This window comes from Micrasema longulum, unplaced genomic scaffold (assembly GCF_059751315.1).
Source record: "Micrasema longulum isolate JH-2025_06_02 unplaced genomic scaffold, ASM5975131v1 h1tg000319l, whole genome shotgun sequence".
In the NCBI taxonomy this organism is placed as follows: Eukaryota; Metazoa; Arthropoda; class Insecta; order Trichoptera; family Brachycentridae; genus Micrasema; species Micrasema longulum.
Genome location: NW_028277523.1, coordinates 858,367 through 884,176, shown reverse-complemented (window position 1 = coordinate 884,176; position 25,810 = coordinate 858,367). Strand labels below are relative to the sequence as shown.

At 36.6% G+C, this 25,810-nt stretch overlaps 1 long non-coding RNA gene across 4 annotated transcripts; it reads right to left on the bottom strand.

Annotated features, from left to right (window-relative positions):
- Positions 1-81: 81 nt before the first annotated feature.
- On the bottom strand, positions 82-17,379 carry LOC148282548 (uncharacterized). Of its 4 annotated transcripts, none has more exons than XR_015822068.1 (5): positions 16,844-17,379; positions 12,341-12,559; positions 9,879-10,019; positions 5,680-5,902; positions 82-450 (listed from the first exon to the last, which is right to left on the bottom strand). It is a non-coding gene; the product is annotated as an uncharacterized LOC148282548 (long non-coding RNA). The 4 variants fall into 4 exon arrangements; XR_015822069.1 differs by lacking the exon at positions 16,844-17,379 and adding an exon at positions 12,748-12,953; XR_015822067.1 differs by lacking the exon at positions 82-450 and adding an exon at positions 1,144-2,070 and having other exon boundaries at positions 16,844-17,337.
- Positions 17,380-25,810: the final 8,431 nt, after the last annotated feature.

Below are 25,810 nucleotides of genomic sequence, written 5' to 3'. Positions count from 1 at the left end.
CTCTTTCGTCTGAATGAAATACTTGGTTAGAATTACCGTAGTTTTGTTGTAAGGTTGCGTAAAATTAAATGAAAGATTCACTTACATGGTTCCAGGGTTTTAATAGATAAATACAAGATTATATAAAAGTACAACACTGAATGAATCAACCGTGACACAAATTTAAATTAAGCGAGTATTTGAAAGTCTCAGAAAGAGCAAAATGCAAAACAAACTGGAGTCAACGAGGGACACGTAGAATCTGAAGTGCCTCAATCATGCCGATGTCATGCAGTTCCGGTCTGCGCTTTAGGCTTGGTGTTGCAAGCGGTTAAAATGCAGCGTGTGAGTGTGTCCATACATCCAATGTATTTCAGTACCTTTATTATTTTTCTGTTGTGGTTTCTGTATGCTTTTTTTTGGACCTCCCGATCTGGAGACTGCGACACTGCTCACGGGACCACAAATTGTCTCAAATTAAGAAATTTTACAAATCGAAAAAGTGTATTGCCTTCGGAATCCTTTGTTATATTATTTTATGTTTTTTGGTATAAACTAGTTTTCTCCTTTCATATTATATTTAGTAAAATATATTTTCTATCAACATAAAATATATTTTAAATACTATCATAGAAAAAAAAGAACAAAAATGTTTACTTTGAATAAAAAAAAAAACTCCTTTAAACAGACAAAAACGAGCTTAATGCTTTTTTGCCAGCCATGATCCCATGTTTTTCCCTATAGTTTATAAGGCAAAAAACCACATTTTGATAGCTACACTTCTTAGATTTTAGACAACACGGTACAAATCCTTAATACTTTATGTAGAAAATATTGTATTAATATCTCAAAAGTCGAAAAAACGCAATGAGCCTGTTTCGGCTTTGTATCCTTCACTTTCGTATTATCTCTTTCATTTATTGGGTCTTGCTACTTTTTTAAACTTTTTTTTTGTTTTTAATATCTTTTCTGCAGGTTGAAAAATTGACATTTTCCTTTTTCTAGACACCTCGGAAGGGTTTGAAAAATGCTCGGGCCACTATCGCCACGTTTAGCGCTTCAGCTGAACGCGGATCGTGATCGTATAGTCGAACAGTCGCATAGGTCATAAGTACACAACTTCCTGTACATACATATATAAATGAGAACTAGAAATGATGGAACTGTTTTACGAATAGTTTTTATTACTCATTCTTTTGTAAATAATTCATTGAAGTAAAGTACACTATTTGTTTAATATCAAAATTATAATACTGTAAATGCCTCGGTCTAAGTTGGCTTAAGTTATATGTATAAGTAAATAAAAATAATTAAGATATAAGTATAATAATAAAACTATAAAGATGTCACAGAACTGATCACAGGCAGTTAAACTGGTGAATGAAATTAATACTGGTCTTGCATTTATTTAAACCATATTCACGCTATTTGCATATAAGCGCAGTTTTGTTAATTTACCTTTGATTTGAGAAATGGTTGCTTGTAAGATTTACTGTAACAAATGTGATCTCTGAATATTTACAATCGATTGGGATGAAACATTTGTGGGGCTGTGGAAACGGATATGTTTTTTAAAAAAAAAAAACTAAAACTGCCTGGTGGTAAAATGCCAACCGTGCTTTGAATATATGGCGAACAAATGGTTAAGGGTAACCTGCATTTATTTAGATATTCTGAACTCTTTGTGATCATCTAATTGGGTTATTTGTGATTTGTTTTTATTGTTACGGCATTTAGATTTTCTTATTGCAAATACGTTTTTATTAGTCTTTGTCCCATCACGTACGGCGTTTATAAGCATTGTTAAATTGTTCCCACTCAAAGAATCTCCAATGAGGTGAGATGTGTCTGTGCTATTTTTTGGACCGCACAATTGATTTCCACATGTGGCCCTATTGTCTGAATCAGTTGACGAACAAGAAGGGCGACTTTGTTTTTTGAGTTTAAAATTTAAAAGACAATTACCTACTGAAACAGGCATGTTAAAGACATAATTCAATATAAATGCAGTCATAAGACACAATAATACCAAAATTAATGAAGTATTTAAAAATATGTACGTAATATAGCCTAGTCCCAACGGAACATTTTCTGAAAAAAAAGAAAAAAAAGATTATTGAAAAAAAAAAAAATTTACCTACCAGTAAAGTAGTTTAAATATGTTTATTTTGTATCCCATGCCATTATTTGAAACTATATTGAGATAGTTCCGCTAAGTTCCTACTTTGTGACACTTTTATGTCCTTCCATTGGCATCACTTCATTACATTTGGGTCATTCCAGCAGAAAATCCACAAATTTTTTGTCTGTGGATTTCATGTGCTTATGTTTTTCATAGAAAAACTTCATTAGTCTCAACAGGCAGAACTCGCCTTGGTTTCAAATAAGGCCGGGCACATAATATAAGTTCTAATGGTAGGTAAAACTTTTCTATTATGTATCCTATGCCGTTATTTGAAACCATATTATTACTTGTTTGTTATGGCCTGGTGACCAAATGTAAGACACACTAATGTGAATGTTAGGCTTAAATTTGTAAAGGTTCAAATAATGGTGCCATCAAAGATGATGTACAGCTGTTGAAGTTAATCACTAGTCGGAAATAATATTTAGCAAGTGTTGGCACTTTGCCAATTTCCCCTTGTCAGGATATCATCCAGTGTATGGTTTTGCAGCCAGTTGAGAGATGCCACTGCCGATCGAATACTTCCGGGAGGAAATAAAATCCCCGAATCTTTCAATATGGACCTAACCCAACCGGCTATTATGGCTCTAGTAGCGGGTTTTGGCTGCCCGCACGTAGAGATGAAATGGGGACATTTATTAACAGGGGATAGTCTTCGATCCACTGACATCTCCATTACTTTTTTTTATCCAAAATACAGGGTCTATGTTCTGGCATTCAGCTTTTTTCGATCTCCAGCCGGATTGCTGATGTGTGGCAGAGTCAGTCTTAAGAGCCAAATATGGGCAACGATACTCCCTCGTTATCGAAAATCACTTTATCTCGGGTGCAGTAAAGTAGTGTTAAGTCATGTACCCGATACGCAGAAGCCAATAGGAGGAGAGTGCAAGCTTTGCGACTCGCTTTGAACAGAGTAATTTTCTGAGGCGAATTCGATTTCGACCAATTTTTTTTTATTTTGGTTTGATTTGGTTTTGCTAATTAAACTAACTTTAGAATTTGCTTGATCAACATGTGGGAACTAAGGCGGCCTTCTAAATGTGGATTACATAATGTAGAAACCACTGGCTTGTGGAGAAGGATTGTACATGCTGCTAGTTTGAGTTTTAAGAGTAAGTCACATAGAAATCTAGCAAGCTGACTGCCTTTTCTCGAAAGCACTCCACTATCCAGTTGGGTACTGTCGCAAATATCTTTGGTGCCGAGTGGTAAGCACGTCATCTGGTACACCTGTCCCTGATAAACCAAACGCAGGAACCTGCGGTGAGAAGGGTTTACCGGAATGTGAAAATAGGCCTGCGATAGGCTTGACGGCAAAGTCCTTACCCCCGATGGGCCAGGCACGGGCTCGTGGTTTAGGGAAGCACTTGTTCATGCCTCCCATCTTCTGGATAACCAAGGACAGCGCGACTGGCTCAAACAGAAACTCTTCATTCGGAGGAATTTTCCAGAATGCCGTCTGAATGTTCCCATCTCTTAAAGATTTAAGGACAGCTTCTCGTCTCTGCTGAATGACGCTTGCCCTTTTTCCACACACCATCTGGGTCTTTTGGCAATTGTATCTAGGGACAAACAGAGAATGGATGCATTCCTGGAGCTTGCTGGGATTTGCAACTACCAGCTCCTGCATAGCTGTTGCAAAATGCTCTCCCTGCATCACCATGGTGTGCAAGAGGGCAGCGCAAAATGAATCCTGAGATGCCAGGGAGTCACTTTAGCCAGGTATCTCATTTCATCATTTAATTCCATGGCGGAATAAAGCGGCTTTGTGTTGTACATATTCTATGCATCAGCAAAGCGTACATTACTCCAATCCTAGGTGTTGAGGTGTTGGAGCTGAACTCTCTTCGCGTTTCTCGCCTCGTCCGCCCGCGGAATAGACAGCTCAGCGAGGGTCGTTTCAATTTCTTCCACAATGAGGGTCGGGTGTCCTCGAGCCACTTCGAGTAGTGAGGAAGACCACGATTCTTCCTCCGACATCGCGGGCTCAGAAACGCCCCTTTCACGGCTGACAGATGCATGGTCGCGAGTACCCTGCCTTGGAAATGACAAATCGCGTTATCCGGATCGAGATTTAGGACGCGATGACAACGTTAGTTGCCGCTTATGGCATGATTCGCGTCTCATGGATCGTGGAGAGCCGGACCATTTGCGTTGGGATCGTGAAACGCGCGCACGTTCGTAAACACTAGATCGTGATATTTGATAAGAATTTAGAAGCGGCGGATTCTATGCGCTAGTCTTTTAGAACAGTTGCATATCTGTATCGCTAAGATCTGCTTCGAAAGTGTGTCAAAACGCGGGTCATCCGCCGCCATTTTGCAACAGTTTTCGGACGCCAGCTTGTTAAGTCATTTCTACAACCTCTGGCGCGTGTATAATGGACGCGATCTCGGTCAGTGACAAATATTTACACTCCCGTATTCACGCACGTCTTTTTAGAGAGAGAGAGACTTTTGGCATTTTTGATAGATTTTTTATTATTTATTTTTAAAACCTTTAAAAACAATAAATACAATAAAAAAATGGAACACTTAAGGTTGAACTTGTCAAAAAAGAGTCTGGCTCTTGTGTTTGGCAAGTTTACAAAATAATATAAAAGAAACAAAAATGCAAAACAAAATAATACAATACAAAAAAATAAATAAAAACACCAAATTAATAAATTGATATACACAGGCACCTTTATCTTACATTCTTATTTTCAAAATACAGGCAATGTTAATTATGTCAGGGAGCTTTGATGTTAGCACAATAATCGCATAATGACTTTTAAGAAACAAAACATACTAATTAAGTTTTTCTATGAAAAACATGAAATCCACAAACAAAAAAATTGTGGATTTTCTGCTGGAATGACCCAAATGTAATGAAGTGGTGCCAATGGAAGGACATAAAAGTGACACAAAGTAAGGAACTTAGCGGCACTATCTCAATATGGTTTCAAATAACGGCATGGGATACATAATAAACATATTTAAATGATTTGGGAAGATTTGTGGAAAAGACTTGGATGTAAATTAGACAGAAATGCAGAACGTGCATATAAAACTATATTTTTAGGCAGAGAGGATGGACTGCCGCACACGTCTATCTTGGCATACATTCCTAGCTTTTTCCCCATTCATATCTTGTCATACAGCCCTTGGGTTGTGTCTACTTCTGACATGACCAGATTTGAGATTTTGGTTTATCTGATCATGCCAGGTTTCCTGCCTCCTTGGTCTTCTTCGTCCTACGTTACTGTTCATTCTCGCCATGGATATCTGTTTAATCATTCTTTCGTCACCCATTCGTTCTACATGACCAACCCATCTGAAAGATCCTTTCTTAATCTTATCAATTAAACCCGTCTCAGAGTTGGGCTCTTGCCTGATTTCATAATTTGTAACCCTGTCATACACACTAGAGCCCTGACTAATCTTCCATATTTAAATTATGATAATGAGTAAAATCCAGCCAAGTCTACAAACAGTTGGAATATTGTTAAAAATAACAATTCAATATTTTCATACCTTTAATGGTGAGTGTGAATCCGTGAATCGATGTAAAAATAGCTGCTATATGGTTCATTACCAGCTTATTAAATAAATTTCCTACTATTCTCAGTGGGTGTAACTTATGCCAGATATGTGAAAAGCTCTTGAAGAATGTTTGTTCGCATTTGAAAAATCCAAAATAATACCAGGGACATTCGGTTTGCTTATTGTATTCTTTAAAGTCTTCTATTTCAGCTTCCTAGAAAAATTAATTGCATTTAAGACACATTTGTTTTGATTTTTTGAGATTTAGGAGTTGTTCTGGACTATAAACTGACATACAACGAGCATATAGATAATACAGTAAATAAATCACTGAAATTACTTGGCTTCATTAACAGAATATCCTCTGATTTTACTAATGTCCGTACAATCAAAACTCTTTATTGCTCAACTGTTCGCCCTCTTCTTGAATATGCCTCAGTGGTCTGGTCTCCATTCTATGTCAATCGCATAAATCACATTGAATCAGTCCAACATCGCTTGCTTCGAAAAATAGCGTGGATGCTTGGACTAGAGAGAGATAATTATTCTTATGCTGAAATAGAGTCAATGTTAAATATTTCTAGTCTACAAAAACGTAGAACTAATATTGACTCCATATATATGTTCGGCATACTAAATGGTATAATCGATGTTCCATCATTACTGGGACAAGTAAAATTCAATATTCCGACTCGTAGATTGAGAAACAATGAAGTACTGTTCATCGATCAGCATAGAACAAACTATGGCCTAAATTCTCCAATGACCCGCCTTTGTCGTATTGTTAACTCAAGACAGGATCTGGACTTTTTTGGTTTAAGTTTACAACGAATTAAACGAGCACTAAATAAATAGTCCAGATCTTGTCTCGATGTCCCTTATGTTTGTCAATGCTTCTTTCTTTTTTCTTTAAATGTTTTAAACTATTCTTTTATTGTAATATTTAAACCTTATAAATTGTATACATGGACAATGTCCGTTAATAAATAAATAAATAAATAGATTTTTATTGTAAAAATATGTACATAGTTTTATTCCACTTTTATTTATAATTTTTACCAGTGACCGGGTTTCATCGTGACCGACATTGTCAGACTGGTAAGAAAATAAACAAATTTCTATGTTATATACAAGTGCAAGCAGGGGTTGTAAATCATGATTTTATATAATCATGTAATAAAAATAGTATGAATTTAAGTTTTGTTTGTATTTACATACCTATATAATAATTTTTCGGCCTCGTGGTGTAATGGTCAGCGCGTTTGCCTACCATGCAAGAGGTCTTGGGTTCGACTCCCGACATGGTTGATTTGAAATATTTATTTAAAAGGGGGATTTTACACTAGAATATTTCATAGTCCCTGGACTGGTACCTGAAGCGTAAGACTGATCACCTTACCTTCATGTAACAAAATTGATCGAGATATGTTGCGATTGGTGTACCATCCAGTGCCCTATGCACCATTAGGTGCGGAAAGGGAATGATGATGATGATAATAAAAACAGATGTAAAATTTATAATTTTATGAAGTTTTATAGTAAAAATGTATTCGAATTATATGTATTTAAATTTAACGAAAACTATAACAGGAGCCGCTGGTTGATAGTTCCTTTGAAAGCCATGTCCCCGGGCTCGGGGGCAAACAAAACACAAATTCATAGAATTGTTATTACTTTATAAGCACATACTTAAATTATTTTAATTTAAACTCTTTTAATCTCATAATAATTATAAAAAATCATGATTTACATAGAAATTTGTTTAGTCTCCCACCAGTCTGACGATGTCGGTCAGGACAAAATCCGGTCGCTGGTAAAAATTATAAATAAAAGTGGAATAAAACTTTATGCATATTTTTATTATTATAATTAAAATACAGTAGAAAAACTCAATCAACATTTGTTTTGAATAAATTCTATGTTCGCTTGTTAGTTGGAGCATAGTGTCTACAAATAAAGGGTCTTCCAATAGGGATGATACAATTTTAAATGGCTATAATGGCAACACTGCATATTATTTTTTATCATTCCTTATGTCCTTTGTGTTCAGTATAGTATGCCATTTAATCATGGAAAGATACAGGTTTCAACAATGTTTCGAAATCATTAAATTGTTTTATCAAAATCAGTGTTCATATGTAAATACTGAAAGAAATTTAAGAATAATTCATGGACGACATTATTCAGTTAATCGACCCACTATTTGTTGTATTGTAGACAAATTTGAAAATGAATTTTCCTTACACGATACAAGAGTACCAGTACGAAAAATAAATGCACGTACACAAGAGAATATTGATGCAGTAGCAGCAAGTGTAAGAGATAATCCAAATTTATCCATTGAACGTCGTCCTCAAGAATGAAATCTTTTTCAAAGTTCAAAAGGAGAATTTTAAGAAAAGATTTGAGTTTACACCCTTACAAAATTCAATTGGTTCAAGAATTAAAGCCAGCAGACAACCACCAACGTCGTTTATTTGTAAACAATGTAAACAAACAGAATTGCAGAATTTGGAGAAACGTGTTATTGGTGAAATAACACCAAATTTATGTGAAAAAGTGATGGAAAATTGGGTTGACAGAATGCGGTATGTACAGAGAAGTCGTGGTGTTCACATGAACGATATTATTTTTCAGATTTGAATTTAAAATAAAAAAATTGTGTCTCACTAAATAATAATTAATGTTTTTTTTCATTTTTAAATTGTATCACTTTTGATGAAAGACCCTTTAGCTCTAGACTCCTTTTTAGCCGCCAACAGGTGAGTACTCTCTCGAGTCAGGTCCACGTCTCGAAATTCTAAAACCAACTGTCAACGAACTCAGAAGTGGATGCCTCGTATAGTAGGCGAGTGGGTTAAAGCTTTCAAAACCGACATTTCAAAAACTCAAACGTCCCCTGTTCCTATCAAGCCATCGAACGGGTCGAGAGTTTGAAGAAACGGAGAGCGGAGAATATTAGTTGTAATTAATGTACAAATATAAAAAAGTAATGCGTACTTACTGGAGTAGCCCGTGCGGAGGACACTTAATATGTTTTTACTGAGAGTGAGAAGTTTTAGATAGAGAATTGATCGAATACGGGACGCGGGCTAGCACGCAGGAACTGGCCACCGACAAAGAAGCTCGATGTATACTTGTGAACACTATATGCTCAAACTTGGACCGAATACGGATTTTAAAAATCTATAAATTTAATTATTTTCATTGTTATAAAAATATATGTGATTTGAATTTTTACTGGCCACTTTACACATTGTATCATTCAAACAGGCAATATGGTGAATTTACACAGTACGTTAAGTGACAGGTCATAAGCCCTGTAAATGCCTAGACTTCCATTTTTTATTATTTTTATTTATTGGGGATATCAACAGTAATACATGTAACAAAAATATAACAAATGAAATATACAGAGAATAAAACCAATGACAGATATCCACAGAAATACATTAAATACACGTACAATTAGTGTGTTTGTGTGAGTGTAAGTGAGTGAGTGGGTGTTATATTGGAATGAGGGTGGACATGTGTGTAAATATTGCACAAGTGTCAAGTGTCGAAAATATAAATATATATATAATATTAACAATTAGAAATAAAATAAACTAAGATAAAATAAGACTTTATTATTGAAACTAAGTATAATACAAAAAAGTATGTTTTAAGATGCGCATTTTAAATGTTATTTTTTTACAATCAAATGGATCAATAAGGGGAAAGTTCAAATTATATTCACGAGCAAAACGTATAAGTGGAGAGTTCTGGGCATAGTTCGTACGAACTGCTGGCACATGAAATAGAGAGCTCGACGTGTGACGGGTGCGGTAGCCGGGGACATTTAATGATAACTCCGACAAAAGAGCCGGACTATCGAGGTGTCCACTAAGTATGTCAACTTCTCTCAAGTATTCTCTGTCTGTTGTAATATTTAGTTAATCTCAACAGCTCCCTAGGGGGTAAAAGCCAGTATCTTGTTTACAAACGCATGGACAAATGCAAAATATCGTAATGTATGATTTGGTTATTATGTATTTCTCACTGGGAAATCCTGTGCCAAGATATACACTTTGCAATTTTTTTGACAAAGAAAAGCTTTAAAGTATGAATGTATTATATTCTTCAAATTAATTGATTTCACTAAGCACCGTAACACATTTATGAAAAACTTGAAGCTCATTTAAACTTACCTCGGTAGATATTTTGATTTCCCACATTATTGCCAAGAGGAGAACTGTCATGTAAAATCCTTTTTTAAATGAAATCCTCGACATGTTTAAGTAAATCAAGTATAAGCATGTCAAAAATACAGTGCCAAGTAAAATTTCAAGCTAAAAAAAGTTAACACGGTTAAAATTTTCAGAAATACATTCTATATTTTCTTCATACAATAAAAAGTGGCCAAATTGGTCATTTATATCAATTTGAATTATTTAGTAAGGCTTCCTGTAACATTATATTTTCATTTATTTATTCGATCAATTGGCGCTTTCACCCCCCAACAGGCATCACCAGTCTAAAAATAGCCTCCCTATACACTTACTACACCCGAGGATCCAAATCTTCTTAGCGCTCCCCACATATAAAAAGGCGATGGTTTTACAATCACAATAGGATTAGAGATGGGTGTTTCGGTTATTTAAAAGGATTAGCAATAACAGTTTTGTATAACAAAATTTTACTTTTTTTTAAATCTTGGGCTATCTGCGATCACTGGATTGCGCAGTTTTTATAAGTTCATGGTAATTTTAATAAAAAATGATTTATTTTTAATATTGTTGACTCCCCTTCGTGCTGCTGCGGATATAACCAACCATCTGAACACATCCTGTGGTCTTGTCCCTTTCCCCTTCTCTATGATTACCGAATGGAGCTTCTCGCTACTATCCGTGGCCCTGTTATGGGTCCTGTCGGATATACAGATCTGGTGGCTTCCAAAAAGAAATTTCAAGGCTTTTAAAAAGTTTTGTAATCATTTCGGCTAATTGATCATATCCGATCAATTTAATCCCAGTCAGTGAAGAATTCACTTCCCTCTCTTCTCAATCCAATGAAGTACATATTATGTGCTTCTGGATTACTTTTTTCAGCACAAAGATGCTAAGGCTACCAAATTTCAGAGAGCTCCTTCGGGCAGCTTTTCTCTATTGACAACGAGCAAATTTTCCGTGTATGTGGGCACCGCCAAGGAGACTTATGTCCTCAGATGCGGTGTGCGGCATGTGGTGGGCAAGCTGTTTTATACAATAAATAGATGCAAAGGTTTTCACAGTCACTGTTATCAATATGTTTCTTTTTTGGGTGATACCGTGTGTGTTGGGTTTGTTCCGACGTTTGGCTACCATTGCAGGAGCCATCTTCAGGGTAAACTGAGTGTTTTGTAGAAAAAAGGTGTGTGTTTGAGAACTAGTGATTTGTACTGTGTCGCAGTCGGCAGTAGGAACATTTCAATTCATTTTTGTAGTATGTAGTGCTGGGAACTATGTTAAGTTTAATTTAAGCCCGTCGTCTTTGTTTATGTTATTCGGGTGTCTGTGTATTTCAATTGCCTTTTTTATTATTCGTGCACTGTAATTACTGGGTTTATGCAAAATTTTCAGTTCAAAGGCGAAAAAATGTCCAGTGTCTATAAAGTGTTCCGCTATTGCAGGTTTGTCAGGGTGCCCAAGTTTACACGCTCTTTTGTGTCTGCAATCGTTTTCTTTGCTGTGCAGCCTGTTTGTCCTATGTACACTTTATCACATCCTTGGAAACTTAGTTTATAATTATCTTTTGGGCTCAATAAATGGTTCTTTATTTTTCACACAGTCCCAAACGTCGTTTCAATATTATGTTTCTTCAGCACTTTGGCTATCCTGTCAGTAACATTGTGTACATATGGTAGGTATGCAGTTCCTCTGGTAATATCTTCTTCCGGACTGTGGCTCCTGCAATGGTAGGCAAAACGTCGGAACAAATCCAACACACATGGTATCACCCAAAAAAGAAACATATTGTTTTATAAAATGGTTTCTAAAAAACAGCTTAGTGCAGCATGAGTAAAACATCTGGTACAAGCAACTGTTGAAAAAGTTTCTCGAAAATAAATTAAACTGTTATTTGTAACAAAAAACTAGTCAGGAATGAGAAACTGTTTCTAAAATGACAAGTCATGGTCATAATCATGGGATGAAAACCTGGTATTCTAAGGGGGAGTGGCGGCCACAGATCTTGCCCACACTGCTCTAAACTGTTATTTTGGAAACAGTTTCACATGTGTGGGGAGTGTCTACTCCAGGGCCTGTACTCTAATGGATAATTCAAATTTATCTACTAAGTAAAATTAAGTTTTCTGTGTGAAAAATGTAATGTTTTTTTTTTATTTATTTATTTAAAAACCTTTACAGATTACATTCATTTAACATCTTTTGTAAAGGTTTTCTGGTAGTTTATCGTATAATTTACGTCCCTGGTTTATTTTATTAATATATTTATTTTGTTAATTTCTGAATGAATAATATCCGGACTAGTTTTTCTTTCCAGAAACAGTTTTTTTTGTGCAACTGTTTTGGAAGAATAACTTTTTTTTAATAACTATTTCTTACCACCTCTAATTAAGGTGACTACTTGCAAATTCAAGTAGGAATTTATAACAAAGTGAAACTTTACTAACATAGTGTATTTGCCACCATCTTAAAAATATTTCCATCCATTTTTCAGAAAACTTTCTTGTACTGGAAAACTTAGCAATGTGCTCAGATAGAAGTCCGTCGATAGTCCTGAACTGAGCAGGGGTGAGAGGTTCTGTATTGCCAACATATCTAGAGAGTAACTCAAATTCTGATTTACTGAATTTAAAATGAACGGATGCTCCGACCATTTCATCTTCTTCCTAAAAATGAAATATAATATTATCCCTCCCTGCTGTAATGTAGAAATACAATATTACAATGAGGAAGTTTAGTGATTTTACTTATTTCAAAATTATTATAGCACCATTAAATTAATTGGAACACAATATATCGTCAAAAATGGCTTTATTGGTTTAAAAAAACATAAAATACAGCATTCAAAGCTTACACTCATGGTTTTAATAATGAAAGGGCCCTTTTGCCTTTCCAACAGTTATAACTCTTGTAGGCATACAATTAGCCACTCAGAATGCCTGATTCACGTGTCCCTAAAATAATAATGAGCGGACACCCGGGAGGAAAGAGATTAGTGGGAAGACTCAGGCTGAGATCGGAGGATGAAGTGAGAAAGGATGCGGCGCAGTTTCTCCAGGTGGCAAATTGGAAGACGGCGGCTGAGGACCGACACAGTTGGAGGCGAAAGTTGCAGGAGGCCAAAGCTCGATATGGGCTGTAGCGCCATCGGAGAGAGAGAGGCATACAATTTATCAGGTTTTGGAAGCTTTGTTTCAATTGTTTACCATGAAACCAAACACAAATTACTGCACTAATCATGTTAGTTTTTTTGCACAATCTATCTTAGGCAGTTGTTTTTTTGCAAATAATTGAGAGGGTTTTGATCAGATTTAAATCATTGGAGTAACTTAGCCATTCCAGAAAAACTGTTTCATTTTATTTGAAGCATAGCACAGAGCAAGATCTTGTTAAAAAATACCACTACCACTGGGATAGACCTTGTGTAGTTAAGATATCATACAGGTTAATGGGATTTCAGTATACTGGTCGGATTTATTAGTCTTATTAATTGACAAGAGTGGTCATTGCCATGAAAGGAGAAGCAGCATTAAAACATCTTGAGAGGGTTCTTAACTCTTTGTTCAAAATGAGCAGGAGAAATCGGTTCACCAGATGATCTATGCAGTAACAGCACATGCTGTCCCCGCACAACAAAATGTGTTTCATTGCAGAAGAGAACTTTTATTAGTCTTCAGCTGTCCAGTGCTGGTATTTCTTAGCCGGAGCTAGACGCTTCTTCATCATGGCACTGGTTAGAAGCTGTTTTTCGATTGGCTTTCTTTCTCTTCTACCGGCTTTAATAAGGTGTCTTCGTAACGTTGTACGTCAATACGGATTCATAAAGCTCTTTGTTAAGATCAACTGCACTCTTTCGTAGAACTGTTTTGCTTAGTACCAGAAGTTGATCATCCAAGGCTATCATTTTCCTCTTCCAACCACATGTTTCCTTATGTTCACTGCTCCTATTTGGTTTCTCTGCTTGATAATCCTGCTTCCAGAATATAGTTTTACTCTTATATTCCCCACTATTTGCCAGTATGTCATAGAAAAGTGCTCAGAAAGCGTAATAATATGTTTTCTAGATATCCCTACGTAAAATTCCCCCAAACTAGGCAAAATAACAAATAAAATCACTTCGATCAAATTGATCTAGAGTTTATAATGCAAAACAACTTCTCGCGTATAGCCATCGTATCTATTTGCCACTTGACACGTGGACAATCAACTGACAGTTTAAAAAAAGTTTCCAGCGCAAAATAGTTTTGAGGTAGTGACTGAAAAGAATAGTTTATTTGAAATATTTTGCTTGTTTCAATTGATTTGCACGGTACTGTACTATTGTTAAAAAAATTATACTTATTTGATGCCACTATGATTTTGTCCATGCCCGGACGATTGAAGAATACAGTTCTGTAGGTTAAATAAAAAAAGAGAGGCAGAATTTGAGACAATGGGGTCATTTATAAAAAAGTTAAATTTTCCATGCAACATCGGATAAATTTTCTACAAAGGATTAAAATAGGAATATTTTGAACTTCCCAAAAACGAGATATTTTGTATTACGAACATCATGTATTACGTTACCACGCCATACTTGTATGGAATGCTTCATTAAACCCCGCACTCGTCGGGCATGACATGTGATGTCAAAATGACGTGACACCAACTGCAAGCTGTTTTGCACGTAGTGGATGGCAATTCATCGCGCATAACTCATATTTGACCTTTACTTTACAATTACATACTGTTCTTTTTTTTTTACTTGCAATATTTGAATATATTTACCGCCAAGTGGCATAACTGACTTAGCGGTGATGGATTACCGTCAACAATGGGCTCATTTTTAAGCCCGAAAATAATAAATGAAAACTTGTTTTTTTAACCTTTAACATACTGTGGGAAAAAACTCCCTCAATTCACTGGGTGGTAACCTGAAGTTATCTTATTAACCTTGATAACCTGAGGTTAGAAAACATATCATTTAAAATTATCTAAAATACCTATATATGTGATTACTTGTTTACTTGAAGATTAAATAAAAATTCGTAGTAATATGCATAGTAGTTGGCGAGATATTAACTAATTAAGTGCGATTGCAACTCTGGTTATAATCGCAGGAACAGGTGGGTAAAACATTGTATCCTTAAAAATGTGGAAATACGCTCTAAATATTTAATATGTTTCCAACGTTATTCTCGATTTGTGAAAATACCTTATTGTTATTGACATTATGCGCCATGAGGGTCTCCTGCATGACATGATAAAGGGAATGGCTGAGGGGACAAATTACAGAGGGGCCCTCTCGACAGGAGTATTCGGAGCAAGTGTGCAAGGATTTAAACTGCGCCTCATATGTCGAGAATAGCAACCAGCGGAGGACGAGATGCGGGACTTTGCTGCAAACCAATCCCCAGGATCGAGACTGCGAAGAAGAAAGTTCTTGACTCGATGGCTACTTTCAGGTATCTTTGATTAAATGAGTAGAGATTAGTCCACTTCGCAGCCTACTGGTTAGTGCATTTGCTCACCACACCTAAGGTCCGTGTCTGAACGATTTATTAAATTAGTTGATTGCATTATAATATTTCACAGTCGCTGGAATGACGCCTAAAGAATAAGACTGATAAATTGCCTTTATACAAATGATATTCCAATTGGAGTACTATTGTAGTGCTTTGTGTACTATCGGGTGTAGATAAGGTAATGCTGATGATAATATATTTTTCTATCCAGTGTTATTTTAAAGCCACCGTTTGCTCTAGAAAATCTGTGGGATAATTTCAAACGGTCATTTATGATTGGCTTATTATTTTGTGAATGATAAGGACATAAAACATAGGTTTGTGAGCATCGGCCGATTAATACAAAGACGCGCCCTGAGACCTCAAAAACGATGACACTTAACTGATGCCCAAACGCTCGGTGACGCCCAATGTGTATTTAGTTGTTCTTCGAACGCCCGCCAGGTGTGACGTTTAGAATCGAAACCAAAATGCCCGCTTGTGTCAAGATAACATATAAAAACCTCTCGGCTAAAGATTTAAAAAATAATTGTGTAACTTACGTTAGTAAATATTTGTATAAGATTTTTTGAGCAAAGCTTAAAATAATTCATATTGAAATCAAAATATCTATGTCAAACTACGCCCAGCGGCGCAATTGCGAAGCTCTTCTTACTTACAGGGGTTCGCTGATAGGAATACATTTTTAAAATATAATAAATGTGTGTTAATATCAATTTTGCGTTCCCCAAAATCCAGCAAAAAGAAATAAAAGGATAGACATCATAAGGAATTCAAGGAAAGAATCTGATTGGGATCCACCAAATACAAATTTTTTCATATGCTAAAAAAGGGTATCCCCCATTGTATTTCAACATTAACAGTCAACATTCAATTTAAGTGGATCCCAAACAGGTTCTTTCCTTAAATTCCTTATGATTTTTAGGAACAAAATGATAATTACAACTCGCTTTATTATACTTCAAAAACGTATCCTTATCAGTGCATCACTATAACTAAGAGCTTCGCAATTGCGCCGCTAGGGGTAATTTGACGTTTACAAAAAAAAAAATCTTAATAAGAATTGTTTTAAGCTTTGTTAATCACTCATGAACAAATATTTACTAATGAAAAGTTACACAATCCTTTTTACAATGTTTATCCAAAAGGTTTTCAAGACACAAGTAGGCATTTTGTTTTGATTCTAAACGCCACACCTGGCTGGCGGTCGAAGAACGACTAAATAAGCGTTTGGGCATGAGCTAAGTGTCATCATTTTAAAGGGCTCAGGGCATGTCTATGTATTACACGCCAATGGTGTGGGTATTTAAAATGCGTTCAATTTTCAACAGTTTTTGCCATTATACGATTAATGTTCTGCCTTTTATTGTGCAAAAAAACATTTTTTTAAATCAAATTTCGGTTCGAACTAAACTTCCTCATTCATTAAAAAATATTGTTACATACACTGAGTTCTTCACCTCTTGAAATAATTATGTTCAATAACCTTTTATAGAAAGACTCTCCAATATCAACACAATCCTGTTTTTCCAACAAGCCGGTACAAGCACATTGCCCTTCAATACCATTATTTACATTAATATTCCATGGATCAGTCGCCAATGCTAACGGTAGTGACATAAAAAACAATACTACACGAAACATTTTTAAATAATAACTCGTAACTTGAAACTGGTAAGCACGGTTGGAATGGCGATCGGCATTAGAAATTAGCAGTTTAGGTTATTTATTGATATTGGTCGTCTGTCAGAAAATTGCAGATGAAGACAATGGCCCACGCAAATATTGTGTGTCGCTAGAATCGCAGATTATACACGCGTCCGCATATGGACGAACCACAAGGCCAAACCATGCCACACATATATAATATAAATAAATCTGTGACCACGCATAACCAAAGAATTTGAAAATTGACATAAATTCTGTTAGTTGTTATTGACGTTTTGACCACAGATTTGATTTTTACTTATGATCTATGCCACAGACTACAGATACAGATATGCATTTGATCTATGCGTTTGAACAATTTGGGCCCCAGTAAGTGAAATTCTGTAACCAGAGACAAAAACTCGATATGTCTATGGATTGATCTTCTTCTTCTTCTTCGTTTTTTCATGGCCTTTTCACATCTCAACTTGGGTGTTCTGGCCAGTGTCGAGTAGTTTTGTTTTTTTTTTTTTTACATATATACACATGTGTTAGTAATATAATATGTAAAAGTTAGTATGTTAGTATTTAATATAATATATACATATAATAATAAAACATATTTACAGCTTTACATCATTTACAACTAGATATTTACATAGGATTTTAAATACACGTTTATTGGGTGGGGACAGGAGAGTTAGAATATGAATAGGGAATGGGATATTAATATTAGAGAGGTCGGATAGGAAATCAGGATAACAATCATTTATGGGGCATCCAAAAAAAATATGGTTTAAATCTTCCTCATCTAGCTGACATTCGCAAATGGCAGAGTCCCGGACATGGATTCTGAACAGGTGAGAACCATTGCAGCAGTGCCCAATGCGCATTCTGCATATGGAGGATGTCTCAAACTTGTTCAGAATCACTTTGGAAAACCAAGGCTTTTCTGTAACATTTGGTTTCAGTTGGAAAAGATGTTTACCCTTGGCTTGGGAAGAGGCTACCCAATATTCTTGCCATGTGCGAAGTTGCTTCTCCTTCGTCATAACAAGGAGATCACCTAGTGGTAGTAAATTATTATAGGCAGGATCCCCGGAGTGGACCGCCTCCTTTGCTAACGCGTCCACTTTTTCGTTACCGGGAATACCACAATGGCTAGGGATCCAGGACATAACAATACTCTTATTGGATGCCTCTGATATAGAAAGAAGAAATCGAGTTTCCACGCAGAGCTCATCCTCGGGATAAAAGGATGGAGGGGATTTGATTTTTTGTAAGGCACTCAAGGAATCCGACAGGATTAGGAACTTGCTATATTGTGAGCTTAAGGCGTATTTGACAGCTTCTCGGATTGCGATACATTCTGCGGTAAATACAGATGCATTCTTGTGCAATTTGTACAATCTTTGAAAGTTGTTGTCTTCACAATATATAGCCGCACCCGTATGGGTTGCCGAATCTGACCGAGATCCATCAGTGTAGATAATTTTCCAACCTATCCATCTTGACGACCGAATACGGTTGAATGTACACCGGGGCTGTAGGTGGCTTTCGACTCCGAATGTGAGTTCAATACTTGGGGCATAAATAGAAGTTTTAAATGGGAAACGATAAAGGGGAAGAAGGTCTTTAGGATAAATGTTAGATTCGAAAGATTTGTAAAAATGAAAACTGTTGACTAGTAAAGGGGGTGGTTTATGAAACCAAAAAGATGAGGATGTCACGCAGTCAGAGAGAAATTGTACCTTTTTGAGGAGCAGGTTGTTTTTTTGGATAGAGCATTTTAGAAGAAATCTATCCGCCAAGTATTGTCTTCTCATACCAAGTGGGGGATCACAAGCTTCTACTTGTAAAGCGTTAATTGGAGATGACTTCATGGCTCCGACGACTAGTCTCAGACTTTGGGATTGGATCCGGTCAGGTCTTTGGAGATTCTTTTTTGAACAAGGTTCTAAAAGGAACGAGGCATAATCTAGATGGCTCCGGATATACGCAGTATAAAAAAGTCTCTGTATAAAAGGGTGGCTCCCCCACCATACTCGCGAGACTGCTCTTAACGTATTCAATCCGGCTTGACACTTGTTTACTATATGATTTATGTATGAGTTCCATGTAAGATGAGTGTCCAGAATTACTCCCAGGAACTTAATCTGGGACGTAAAAGGTACTATCTCATCTCCGTGTTGAATTTTTATGGTTGGGATTTTTCGCTGTCTACAAAAGGTTATGGCATTACTTTTACCAGTCGATAGATCCAAGCCATGTTCCACTAACCAATTCCTGATGTTTCTCATACCTAAATTTAGAGTATTTTCTAGATTATTTGGGTCCTTCCCATATGTATACATGAAGAAGTCGTCCGCGTATTGAAGCAAACTTGTCTCTGAGGGAACAATTCCGCTTATGTCATGCGTATAGATATTGAAGAGAATCGGGCTCAGGACAGAACCCTGAGGTAGTCCCTTGCTTAACTCTCTCTCCACCACAGCATGACCGCGAACACTGATTTCTACCTTTCTGGAGAGAATCAAATTTGCTATAAAGGAAGTGAGTTTTCGCGGGATTCCAATTCGTAGCATTTTAGCTTCTATAATATGGATAATAACATTGTCATATGCACCACTTATGTCCAGACAGACACCTATAAGAAATTCTTTCTTAGTAAGAGCGGCTCTGATATCAGATGTCAGAACCGACACGCTTTCAATAGTGCTCTTTCTTTTCCTGAATCCAAATTGAGACTCGGGGAGAGTTTTCGAGCTCTCCACAAACCAGTCCAAGCGTTGTCTCACCATATGTTCCGCCACTTTCAACAGTGTGGAGGAGAGGGCTATGGGGCGGTAGGAAGACCCAAAGTTTGGGTCTTTGTTGGGTTTAAGGATAGGGATAATGGATTGGGTTTTCCATGAAGGGGGGATGTTTCCTGATTCAAAGATCATGTTGATCAATGATAGGATGTAGGAGAGGGTAGGATCACTGTTATGTTGGATAAAACTATACAGTATACCGTCAATCCCTGGAGCTGAGTCTGTGAGCCGGGTCAGAATAGTCTTCAGTTCATCTAAACTGAAGCTATGATCTAACCAGCTTCTATTTGTAAACTGGTACCAATAGGGAGACTCATTCCAGTTATTTGCGGTCTGCGGGGCTAATTTGTTGGCGAACTCCTCAACCCACCCTAGGGTCTCAGGACGTCTCACTGGTGGAGTGAAAGAACCTCTAAATCGACGTATCATGCTCCAAACAGTAGATATAGGCACGTCTCGTGATAAAGAGCAACAGAAGTTTTTCCATCCTTGTCGTTTCTTGTCTCTTAAGAGGCGTTTTGTTTTAGCTTCAACCTGTTTAAAACTCAACAGGTTTTCTAGGCTCATGTTTAAGGAGTAAACTTTAGCTTGCTTTTTCCTTTTCAAAACTGCCTCCGCACATTCGCTATCCCACCATGGGGCAGGGGGGGGTTTACTTCTATTGCCTTTCTCCTTTACAGGGACATGTTTGTCTGCTGCTTCGACGATGCATGATGACAATGCTTCATAGCACTTCACTACATTCTCTTTCGTCGGGGTGGGCAGCTCGTTCACTTTAAGTTCAATGTCGTCAGAGAAGTATCTCCATTTAACTCTTTCTGTAATGTATCTCGGTCTTCGTCTTCCCCCAGGGGATAGGCCACTTTGGCAATATCTATGGCTGGATATGAGGCTGACTACTATAGGGTAATGATCACTACCAATAGTGTCATCCTTAATTGACCATTGCACAGATGGTGCCATTGCAGCGCTGGAGATGGTGAGATCCACTGCACTGGGTCGCTGATTTGGAAGCTGAAGGCGCGTTGCGGAGCCATCATTAAGGACACACATATTCAGATCATCCAAGAGATCAACAATATCTCTTCCCAACCTGTCGCATGTCGGAGCACCCCACAGGGCATGGTGAGCATTAAAGTCACCAAGGATAAGGAACGGAGGGGTCAATTTTTGGAACAAAGATAAAAGTATCGATTTTGAGGGTTTGTTGGTTGGGGAGATATACATGGAAAGGATGGTCAAGTCATTAACCTTTGCAGCTGTCACTTGGAAAGGACAGCCATCAGTCTTGACATTAATAGGGATAAAGGGAAGGGAGTTTTTGATGAGGAGGGCAGAGCCACCCTTCCCATCCTCACGATCATCTCGCAGACAGTGGAATCCCCGGAATCTAATAGTAGATCCCGGGACCATCCACGTCTCCGAAATGGCCGCAATTGAAATAGATTCTTCTTGCAATGTATGCAAGAGATCTTCTTTTTTATTAAAAATGCTATGGCTGTTCCACTGCAGAATCCTCATCTGAGGAGCCATGGTGGTGGTTAAGTAGGGAGGTTATATTTAGAAGTTGATGGGCGACGTTGGACGGTATTTGTGGATTGTTTTGAAGGATCGATACTAGAATACTCAATATGGTAGATATAATTGTATTGTTCGATGTTGGGACTGTGCTAGGAAAAGCATTCCCATTAGAACCAGATGGAAGTTGTCCATTCGGGAAATACAGAAGTGAAGGGTCATGATGAGGAACATTAGGTTTGGAAGGTAGTTTTTTTGACCTCGACTTCCTCTCTACTGATTTTTTGTAGGATATTGGCGCGGAGGGCGCGGGCATAACAACATTGACATTCGGTTTTGTCGTTTTAGAGACGATTTCTGCATAGGAAATCGTCGCTTTTCCGAACATTTTAGAAGCTTCAATATATGAAATGTTTCTATCAGCCATCGTGTGTTTTATGTTTTGTTGCCTTTTAAGCTCAGGGCACAGCTTGCTGGTGGCAGAGTGGTTACCAGAACAATTGAGGCATTTTATATCTTCTGCCGCCACCGTGCAGGATTCCCCATTGTGTGAGGAGCCACACTTGTAACAGCGCACAAGGGATCTACAGACAGTCTTTGTATGTCCGTACTTACAGCATTTAAAACACTGAATTGTCGGAAATACGTAGAGTTCTACGGAGAGGGACACATTGAAGATGGAAATGTGGGAAGGTAGAGATTTTGAGTCGAAGGTCAAAACCACCGTGTGGGAGGGTTTCCATTCGACTACGTCACCATTACTCGATCTGTAATTCAGTCGTCGAGCCTTGATTACTTTTCCGAATCCATGAGGTACCTCGGCATTCTCCACAATGTCCTGTTCAGACCAGTGCGAAGGGATGCCTTTGGTAACACCTTGTTTAGTTACTAGGAAAGTCGGAATGAAAACGTTATAATTATCTTTTTTAGCTATTTCTGATTTTACGAACGTATTGGCTTCGTTTGCCGTCTTAAACTCCACAGAAATACGGTTACGGCCGACGGACTTGATTCCGTTCCAGGCAGTCCGAATATTGTTTCTATGAAGAAATCGACCGAAGTCAATATCGTACAAGTTGGTTTGGGTGACGCCGTCTACTTGTACTTTTGTTACATGTACGATAAATGGAGCACGATCCATTCCATTGTACATGCGGGATTGGACTTTGGTAGGTGTGGTAATAGGCGATAAAGTGTTTGTGACCTCTGGAGTACCTGGGTTTGTAGAAGCTGAGGGTCGGGGGCTAGGTGTTTTGTGTGGGAGGGGGCGGTCTGACTCAGAACTCGATTTCCTCTCCGAATTTATAAGTTTGAGTTTTTTTGATTTAGGCCTTATTGTAACAAATTCGGCGGGATCTGGAACAGTGTCCATTGTACCGCACGACGAATCTAATTGAGATCCATCCGGTGGATCCGGAGGTTTCTCTTTATCATTCATTTATAACAAATAAAAAAAAAGAAAAGTACAAAACAAGTTGTAAAAACCAAAAAAAAATTTGGCTACACGTGTATGGAAAAAATAATTGTTACCTGGTTATTAGGTTTCGGGACAGAGAACGAAAACAAACACAAACTACTGAAAACACTTAATAATAGATAAAATTGTATGTACACCACTCTTTTTTTAACCCAATTAGTGAATTATTTCGACTTTTTAAGGAAAAAACACAATAATTATTATCTAAGACAAACAAAAACGACCGCCACCACTGTTAGTCATAGACAAATCCCGTCTATGGATCGATGATAATGACTGGGTCTATAGAGGAAACCAGAGGCAACGTCGTAGATGTAGTTCTAAGCTGCAATGTTTTAAAGTTCCTGGACTGGAGCCTGAAGCGTAAAAACTACCCATCTTCCCCTATAGGTATGATAAACAATCGCTGGTACGTTGCGATTGGAGCACTGATACGGGCGCGGATAAAAAATAATGGCGTAGAAATTTATTGAAATTTAATGTTTTTATAATATATTACAAGTTTGAATAATCGGTGCGCGTACGTAAGGAGATGCATGAATTTTGATGAAGCGAGGCTTATATGTATTACTGAGAAATTAGTTTTGGGTTTTATTTTATTATTTTTATTTAAACTGAAAGTTCTTAAAATTCAAATATTATTTTAATGGCCACCGGTTGGCGATTTATTATTCAAAAAGTTATGTTTTTCCCAGCGGAAAACATATGGGGACTATATTTATTGTATTTGTTTTGTATATTTAGCATCGATTATTAACATTAGCCTCAATTAATAATATTTTGCCTATTTATGAACAATTATATAAAACAAATACCATATTTTCAAAAAAATTTAGACGAAGGTAAATACGCGGCAGGCATTTTCATAGATTTGAAAAAGCATTCGACACCGTTGATCACGAAATTTTGCTAACCAAACTTGAACACCTGGGAGTCGATGGTACCCCTCTAAAACTATTTCGTAGTTACCTTATCAACAGATACTGCTCAGTTCAAATTGGAGAATATTCTAGTTAATTTGAAATGATAACATGTGGTGTGCCCCAGGGCTTCATTCTCGGACCCTTATTATTCCTTGTTTACATTAATGATGTCACCACGTGGGGTATAGAAGGCACTCTTCAATTATGTGTAAGAAAAAGTTTTAGGCGTATATATTGTTGTGCTATATTTAGTTATAAAGGTGCTAAACTTGCTTTGTTTCTTTGTTGTTCTCAATATGTGCTATTTTCTAAATGTTTATATTATTTATGTCCTGAATTGAGTTGTTGTAACTCATGGGAATGTAATTCAACGTATTATACTTGTTAAATACTTTGTGTTACATGATTTATAAATAAAAGAAATATTTCACACAAACAGTCATGCGTTAAACATATTATTCTTGTCACAATTTATTGTCCTGTCAGAAATCGTATTATCTATTGTGTTGTGTACGTAATTGGTGCTGTGTTAAGTTTATGTTTTTTTGTAATAACACTGTACTGATATAGCACTGTGTGCACAACAATAAACTTAAGTAAAAAATAAAGAAAATGTTGTATTTTCAAAAGAAAAGGTTTTGGAATTTCAGGTAATTTGCCGTTCGATCATTCGAATTTAACCCAAGGTATATTGAATCGTAATTGACTTTAACAATAGACGGAATAATATTATTGTACTTAGTAACAAACGGCTCAGTGAAATATTATTTTTAATGGATTTATTGTTAACGGCGATCATTAAAATGTGGTTCTTTTCAGAACTGGCTAACGTCAAACTAAAAGGTTATTATTGTCAAAGTGCATTATTGTTGAGAAATTTTAGAAAATCAAAGTATTCAATGGAAGGTTATATTAATTCGTATTGAAATATTTGAAAATATCGCCGCGTTATTTTCCAATACAGACAAAAGGATTGACTTTATAATGCATATGCATAGTGAAAATACCTGCTTATTTTACGGGGAAAAAAGTTTTAATGCATGAATATTTCAGACACGCATGTATAACTTGAAAATTATTGGAGCATACATAAGAATTTGTTTATGTGTGCCGTATTTCAAGTTACAAAATTTTAAAAAATTAAAAAGAAAAACTATCTTAGAGCTACTAAAAATCTAATCATAAAATCAGTCTAGTTTTTATTTTTTATGATAGACAATGGCAATACAATAACTATTTTAATGGATAATAATCCAATATCTTGTTGCTCAAAAACTGATCTTCAGTTTCGGCTGAAAATCTTGTTTCTGTCAGTCACCAATACACATAACTGAAAAAAACTAAATTATTAAAAATAATTATGCTAAAAACATTTATTCAAGCCATATTCTAACATTACGATATTTTGGTTTTATGACAAACACTATTTTTTTTTACGACAACCGAGATTTGCATTGACAAATGTAATAGCATTTTGTTAAACGAATGTTATATGGTACAACGGGGATGGAGAACATTTCAGAGAAGCGAATATGGAAGTCTAGGCATCTACAGGGCTTATGACCTGTCATTGGCTGGAAATGTTCTCAATCCCCGTTGGACTCCCTAGGGGGTGAAATTCAGTTTTTTGTCTATGAACATTTGGACGAACTCAAAATAGGTACTGAAATCTAATACGCATTAAATATTGGCATTGTTTTCCTAAAAACCTAAAAACGCCCGCCAGATTCAGTTTTTTTTTTGGCTTTTTGAGATATGCTATTGTAACCTTATTATTTACTCGATTCTTATTAATTAATTTACTTGTTATTATTTACTCGATTATTATAACTCAGTCGGGTTGCTCGATTTAATCAACTCTTTTGTGTAAATGTATCTACAACAAACTACAGTGCACACTCGCCAATAAGGAGAATTCATGCCTTTGCAAATAAATACGAAAATATAAAAAATATTTCAAAAAAATGATCAACCAATAAATTCGGTGTTTTTACTTGTCCCCCGATTCATGCTTATAGTGTCAATTTTTTTAAAA